We start from the raw sequence: 8,674 nt of genomic DNA, 5'->3' as shown, positions 1-8,674 counted from the left end.
ACATGCAGCAAGACTTTTAATCACTTTTGGGGCGAAAATTTGTCTGCCAAGAGGTCAAAGTTAAAAGAGTTGACCTTTGTAGACTCTACCAAACTCCTCCGCCAATTTTGGCTCTAAACACTTTAAATTCTAGATGTAGGTCACCTGACATGAGTCAACTATTTAATATATATATACATATGCACATAAAATTATGAACATTACAAAGGGTCTGGGCAAAACCGGGCTGAACTTCATTTACTCACATAAATTTAATATACGAAAGTATAGATTTATGCGTAAACTTTAAGTATTTACTTCAAAAGTGCTCAATACGTAGGTAGAGCTAGTTAGTAATTTATAAAATATATATGGCGACTAAGCTACACTGAATATTCTGCGTTTCATGACGAATCCTACAGTGGATGAAACGCAGAATATTCAGTGTAGCTTAGTCGCCATATATATTTTATAAATTACTATATATATATATATATATATATATATATATATATATATATATATATATATGTATATATATATGTATATATATATGTATATATATATGTATATATATATATATGTATGAAAAATATTTATATCAATTAAGCTAAACAGACGCTTTCTCTTTACATTCCTGTAGGGGACTGTCAAACCAAATTACGTCGAATTTCTGTTACCGAGTATATATATATATATATATATATATATATATATATATATATATATATATATATACATATATATATATATATATATATATATATATATACATGATGTTTACGCTAATTAACTACCAAGTAGATTATTTGTTATTCCCTCGCATAGGTTAATATTTCAATTAGAGCTTTTCTTATACAAAGATTTGGATGACTTTAAGTTATGTTTGAAGAAGATTGTTCGCTCTTTTGCTTGTGAATGCTGCGAATTAATAAACAAACTTATTTTAACAAATGCGTGTTTGGAGTAATTTTATTTCTGTTTTTAGTTGTTGGTTTTCTTTAGTGTTTATATTATTAGTTTATTATATTTTACTTATATATTGTTATCTTAAAATAATATTTATTCTGTGTATACCGTAGCTTGCTATTTCACGTCTACTTTTTAATAGGTTTTGGGGATATGTAAATTAAAAAATTTCGATTTCCTCATTCAGACATAATCTGTAGGGTTCGTCTAAATTTCTGCATGTCCTGGCATGTTGTAGTATTTTTCACAATATTGTTGGTGATTGTACACTTTAATTGAGCCCTCTCTTAGTGTTGTTTTTATTCAATGTTTTTTGTGCTCATTTTAATGATTGTCTCATCAGAAGTTAAACTGATTGTTGTTCAAATTTTATCCGTGACGTCATCCTTCATATACTATCTATTTGTTATGGTTAAGCGATGTTAGAAGTTATTTCCCTTGGATTGTAATTTTGATTACGTGAACTTCCTCTTTTATTCATATATAAACAGTGAGTTGACGTTTCCCTTTCTTTCTCTACATCTAAATAAAAGCTGATCACACATTTATTGTATTATTAAAAAGGTCTTTCCAACGTGTCTTTCATATTTTCTTTTCTTCCATCGTCAACTTCAACAAAGTCTATACAACGTATGTAATTATTTGATTAATTAATTTCATTGGCTTTATAATAGCTCAATACTATCTAAACAATCTCCAGGGTATTTATAAACTGACGCAGGTCATCAGAACCAAAACGAGGGTAACTTCAGACAAATTTGCATATTCAAGTGTGCATATCACTGAAGTCATAAATAAAATTCCGTTGGAAAATCATGATTAAATCTAGATTTACAAATCGGGCATAAACGCATTATCACAGAAATAAATGTATATTTCATCAGCGATTTCATGGAGAGTATTTTGATGAGAGTGAAGATATCACTTTATTCTGATGAGAGGGTCGACATAGATAAAACGCGACCAACTATTTCCAATGTTCCTATGTATTGCTTTCCCACGATGGACAGAGTTAGACACAAGGTTGGTTTTTAATGTGAGGAAAATCCAGCTCCCTAAAAAGGGGCATTCAGGATAGAAACAAAAATAAATAACGCCTCAGTCTAGAAGAATTTCTCCTCCACTGATTGGGAATAGAAAAGATGAATTGTACTATCAGAACAGATACTACACTTCAATTCTTACCTAAAATGACACCTATTACGAATGTTACGTTTTAACATTATACAATGGTCAAGTGACGTCGGAATCCTCTTTTTTTTACTGTGCAATGCATCAAAGTATAATGGTCCTGGATATGACCTTAAACTATATCCGATGGTGAGGCCCCAGCTTGCGGGCTTTGGGGGAGTGTGGAGCCACCCTTTACTTGCTATAGCTCCCAGGTCAACTCTGACCCGGAGTGGTAGTACCTGTTAGGGTGCCAACTATGGGTTAAATAGAAACCGACTTGAAAACAACAAATATATTCTATTTAAAAAATTGTTCTTCAAAATCACTGGATTCGGCATTAAATAACCTGAAAAGGGTTGATATGTCGTAAAGCAAAAACCAACCAATAAAAGTATAATCTTACTACTACCACCACTACTGCTAATAACAATACATAATAATACATAATAATACTTATACTACTACTCATAGTAATGAAAATGCATAATAATAATAATGCTGATGCTAGTATAACTACTACTATTGATACTTAACGTTACGAAAAAATGTTAAGTTTGGGTATACTTTCGACAGACTTATAACCCTCTCTTCCGTTATTTTGTTCTTTCACTTTTTACATTTTTTGAACGATGTTTCTGACAATGGAGGAAAATTGCTGTTTTCTGGATTAGAATCTATCTTTATAACATTTATCGGTATTTAATTTTTGACATTGAAGTGGCATTGTTTAGCTCCTTACATCAAGTGGCTTCATGCTTTGTCAAGAACGTTTCCATTACAAATATACACTTATTTATAGCGATTCACTCATTTAGATGACAAGTTACTTCTTTGTAATGTCTTTTGGAATTTTTTATACATTTTATTGTGTAACATCTGTAAACGATTTCTTCATTATATAAAAAAAGCGGTTCTGAAATTGCAACGATAACATATGTGTTTGTATTTGTTTTTTTTTTTAAACTCCATTGTTATTCTGCATTCTCTGCCTTGTTTTCTTTCTAGTTACTGAGCTTAAAAATCTAATATACAGTTATGAGGCAAAGTATTTAAAATACCTGCGGACGGTTACATCGGCCGAAACGTAAAAATTACAACCAATTTTATAATACTAGTTCGAATAATCCAACATCTCTACTACTATATAAAAGGAGCTTTGTCTCTGTGTCTCTGTGAGTTCTTTTCCTATGTACTCGAAAACGGCTGGGTAGACTTTTATGAAAATTCACACGAAATTGCCGTATGTGCCTAGCAGTGTTATTAAACAGGTTATGTGTCGAAATGTTTCGATAAGTATCGATAATCGAAAATTGAAATAATCCAACATAAGAGGGAACAGGCGATTTTGACCAAAGTTAAAACCTTAAACAGCCGAACATCACAAGTTAATTTGAGAAGTTTTATTACAAGCCGAAAGTCTTACCATATAAAAATCAATAGTATGTTCTTTGATATGAATGTTTCTGTTTAAATCACACTTTCACAATGATACTTTACGTTTTCATTGTAAACTTTAATTCAAGCCATTATCACCGCACAAGCAGTAATGTCAGGCATAAAAAAATCAAGAGTAGGTTCTTGGATATGAAAGGGCATGGTCGGAATGAATGATTCTGTTTAGAACACAATGGAAGCATGATACTTGACTTTTGCATTTGAAACTTTAATGCAGTCCATTATATATAAATTTACATTTATAAAATCAATAGTATGTTCTCTACAGTGCAATGCAGTCTACAATATATTGTGAACTTAGTCATTGCGAGAGGCATGTGAAGTATCCTCCATGTGTATCTCGATGTGTCCCCAATTAGAGTAGGTAATCAATCGATTTGATTGAAAAATCGGATTTTTCGTCGATCTTGATGAAAATTAGAATAGAGGAGTGTGAAGCAATAATTGATTATTATTCAATCCCGGGCAACGTCGGATCACCCTGCTAGTACGTTATAAAGCACTTATTTCAGTTTGGTATTGTTTCTACATTGTATTAGTGTTTTTGCCTTATTAAAAAAGAAATATAATTTCGCGACAGCTCCGAGATTAAATGTACAAGAAAAAGAAGAATAGAAGATAAATACAGAAAGAAAAAATAATTATAAAAATCAAAAAATATAGAAAAAAAAAAGCAGAGGAAAAAAAAAGAAGATAACGGACAAGATAAAAAAGTAATTAACAGAATAAAGAAAGGAACGTGAAAAATAGAAAAAGAAAACAAAAAACAAACAAAGTAGGAAAGATCAAATGAAAAGGAACAAGAAGTAAGACGTTCAAATTCTTTAAACATATTAGTGTTAGGTATGAAAAAGAACGATGTCGAATTAAATGATGGTGGATATAAAGATGGCGGATTTAAAAATGGCCACGGTTAGACTATAAGAATCGATACAGTTAGTTTTTTCCCCATTTCTTTTTTCCTCATTTCTTTTTTTCTCATTTCAGACCAAGTTGTGGACCATTGGAGCATTTTCATCTCATTACTGCAAAGTTTAGTTGCAAAGAAAAAGAAACGAACTGTTTCTATGCCAACGCCTCTCTCGTCTATTATAATTGCATATGGCCGTCGCAAATGCTTATGTGCGATTCGTTAAACTTTTTTCAATCTGTCTTTTGCGTGTAAAATAATGTATATATGACCGAATAAAACGAAGATATTTTAACAAAGCAAAACAGGGTACTCTTTAGATAGTTTTGTTGAAGCTAAACGCTTACTTGCTTTCCGAGTAAATAAGATGTGACACAAGGTCTAGATAATAGCAAATCCACTTCCCAGGAAGTGGCACCTTGATTCAATAAAAGTAGTCTCAACTGGATCCGTAATCATTCACCGGTAAAAGTGACTCGGACAATTGAATACAAATAGCTACTATCTCAGAAGTCACACCACCTAGAAGCATACAGCGAGTACATAAGAAACGTTGATGATATGTGGATGAATATTGTGACAGATGAGCGACATTTGTTGTTAAAGTTTCACTGTGTAACTTGCAAAAGCAACTGGGCTAGGAACACACGTTACATATGGTATGATAAAAACTGGAAAGTCATAAGCAATGAACTTACTATTAATGACTATCTCTGTTTCATTCTATCTTTTAGTACAATAAATTTAAAAAAATTCCCCGGTTTGTCCACGCTGGAAATTATTATAAGAGGATTGAAAATTATTACTAGAATGAGCAAAGTTTGATTATTTATAGAAACAGTTTCTGACAAATAATTGTTGACATGGATTCAAAGATATTCACGCAGTGATCTGTAGGGAAAACGCCTGTAATTAAATGTTGTATGTAAGAAAATCTGTTCATGGAAATTTTGCCTGATTTCATTCTACTGACGGATGAGAAAGAAAGTTCTTTTCAGTTGTGTAAGAACGACGAGTTCTTGCTGTGAATGGTATAAAAAAGGACCCACAGATTCGAATTTCGTCGAGTATTTTCTATAGTTTAATGCAGGATAAAAAGTATTAAGTGGAAGTTGGAAGTTATTTCAAAAAGTAGATAAACTAGATTTTTCGTATCATTAGTCGCGTGCAAGCGACTTTATAAGTCACTCCGTCGGTTGGTCTGTTGGTCTGTCCATAACACTTTTGTGCTTGGCCTTTTTGGTTAAGATCAAAGGTCTGTTGTTAATAGATGCTGTTCTTAGCTTCTTAAGTTTTTCTTGGCCTTTTGGCCAAGATCAAAGTGTAGTATCTATTCCGGCAGATACTGCAAGCAAAGATCATATGTGGGGGAAACCCCACATATAAGACCTTGGTCAATGTAGGGGCAACCCTTCATACCAATTGTCACTATCCAGTTCCCCTACCAGAGGAGTTGGTCCCCATTTCCCCTTCACTCCTCACTTTAAAAATCGGCCTTATGCCTAATTTGCTCGGTGGGGGAGCAAATAAATACCCTTTTCTTGGCCTTTTGGCCAAGATCAAAGTGTAGTATCTGACTTGCTACATGTTGTACTTATTGTTATATAAATGGGGGATCACATTACGGTATTAATTTTATGTAAAATGATCACCCACTTTACAACCACTCAGTCTCAATGCCATTTAAGGCATTCTCCAGATCATTCAAGTTGTTTTTGAAGCATTCAAGTCATTCAATTCATCCTTAATTTCATTAAAGTCATTTTAAGTCATTTACTTTTTATTTATTTAAGTCATTTCAGCCCATTTTTCGGTCATTTTAGTTTATCTTTAAGAATTTCATGTCAATCCTACATTCACGCATTCATTCATTATACGAGAGCACGCGACTAATGGTTATCGGCCTTGTTTTTCATATCAGGGCGTTATATTGTCATTTTTTTTAATTTGTTACTAGCAAGTTGCCTGGCGGTTCCCAGTCGTGAATTACGCTTACAGATTACATATTAATGCATGCAGATTTCATAGTTAGTATTATAGAGACAATTCTTTTCGATTATTATAGTGTATCTTATATGCATTAGTAATTTTAAAAGTAAGAAAATATGACTTCATTGCCATAACTAAAATCGAAACCGAAACATATAGCCATTGCGTTTAAACCGTTAAAGAATGACCTAAACCTATACGTGTACAAACACTGCAAAAAATAACGCTCTTTAAACTTTACTTGAAACATAGGCGAAATAAACGGATATATTTGACTTACGCCAAGCCAATAACACTTGTATTTCAACTATGACCTTTTAACAGTTATTAACCGGTTGAAAACCAAATCGAAAATGTTCCACAGGACCAAATACGCGCTATATCAAGTTAACGCACGCACAAAGGCAATGTTATATGTATATATATATATATATATATATATATATATATATATATATATATATATATATAACATGTGTGTGTTTTTGTCTGCAAGAATGTTTTCTGCCATAAATGCTACGTACGATTCTATGGACGATGTAAAATTTTTAAAATTCAATTTTGACCCCAAATAAGGCACAGCGCCACTTTGAAGTAGGGAGCTACTATCGGGGACATAAGTTGCAGGGATATTATGAAGAGAGATGAGTAGCAAGATGTCTGTTCACATTACACTTGAACTTCTGCATGTCAGTACAGTTGGGAAAGCAGAATACCGGAAGGGAGTTCCAAAGTCTTGCAGTGCTGGGGATAAAAATATTGAGGTAGAAGGCCTTCTTACACCTAGGGATTTCTAGTGTGAAGGGGTGAGATTTGACTGTTTGTCGGGTTTGTCGGGGGTATTTACGTCGAGGGGGTACAAGTGCTTGTAGTTCGTCAAAGGATTCACCATTAAAGTACTTGTAGAACAGGCAAAGGGATGCAACATTTCGTCGATGGGACAGATGCTGAAGCCTAGATGACAGTTCAGGACCTATCAGGTTGGCGACTCTCTTTTGAACTCTGTCCAGGAGTGAGAGACAAGTAGCAAATGCACCAGCACAAATGTGACAACAGTACTCCATACATAGGCGAATGGTGGCCTTACAGAGGTACAGAATACTTTCAGGCGTAACTAGCACGGTAGAGAGAGCCTACCTTCTCGCAGCAGCCTTGGTAATGTTCTCAATGTATCTATTCCAATCATGTTCCCTGTAAACGTTAGGCCGAGGAGTTTAAAGGAAATACTGTCGGGTAATGTGTTCTTGACCATTGCTATTGGTGGTAGAGAAGGTTTCTTGTAATTATTGAAGGGGACAAGCTTAGTCTTGGCAGCATTGAATGTGACCATCCATTTAGTGTTTCTGCCATTTCTTTGGATATGTGTTCATTTGTTTTCCCCCCCGTGCCTGTTATAGAGAGTGGTGTCATCAGTAAATATACCCATCTCAGAAACAATTTTATCAGAGAGGTTATTTATGAATATCAGGAATAATAAAGGTCATAAGATAGACCCCTGAGGTACTCCTGCATTTATAGCATATCATTTAGATGTACGACCGTCGAGGACAACCTAGATTTTTCTCTTACTTAAGAATGGTTTAATTATATTATGTATTCTTCCAGTGATACCATATGATCTAATTTTCCTGAGAAGACCATCGTGCCACACCCTGTAAAAAGCCTTAGATATTTCGAGGGCTACCGTTCTACCCTCCCCTGTTTTGTCTAGTGAACGGTATATACGTTCAGAGATTACAGTTAGGATGTCTGCTGTGGGACGTGCTTGCCTAAATCCATATTGTTTGTTGTTAGCAGCTGTAAGGTGATGGACTAGAGCTTGATTAATTAAGGACTCAAATATTTTGGCGAAAAGCGGGAGAAGGCTAATTGGGCGATAATTTACTGGGTCAGTTCTTTCGCCAGAATTCTTGAAAATTGGTACCACAGAAGCGGTTTTCTAGCAGTCAGGAAAGCAGGATTCGTTTAGGCATTTATTGAAAAGTTTGGAGAGAACTGGAACAACCTCAGCGGAGCATTTTTTTAATAGCACAGTCGGGGTGAGATCCGGTCCACATGCTTTTGAGGTGTCTAGGTTTGTATGATACCATGTACATAAAAAATATGCATAAAAAGATCTGGGCGTAATAGTTAAATAAAACTAATCATTAAATAAGAAATCGCGTCATACAGTGGGGGAAGACGTGGCTGGTTACCTTT

The 8,674-nt window shown here is 34.0% G+C and overlaps 1 pseudogene; it reads left to right on the top strand.

The window, feature by feature from the left end:
- The first annotated feature begins 6,018 nt into the window (after positions 1-6,018).
- LOC145294443 (U2 spliceosomal RNA) lies at positions 6,019-6,155 on the top strand (annotated as a pseudogene).
- Positions 6,156-8,674: the final 2,519 nt, after the last annotated feature.

The sequence above is a fragment of the Euprymna scolopes genome, chromosome 15 (assembly GCF_053919585.1).
Source record: "Euprymna scolopes isolate OS-2025 chromosome 15, ASM5391958v1, whole genome shotgun sequence".
NCBI lineage: Eukaryota > Metazoa > Mollusca > Cephalopoda > Sepiida > Sepiolidae > Euprymna > Euprymna scolopes.
The sequence above is the reverse complement of the archived record's forward strand: the minus strand, read 5'-3'. Positions and strand labels throughout refer to the sequence as shown.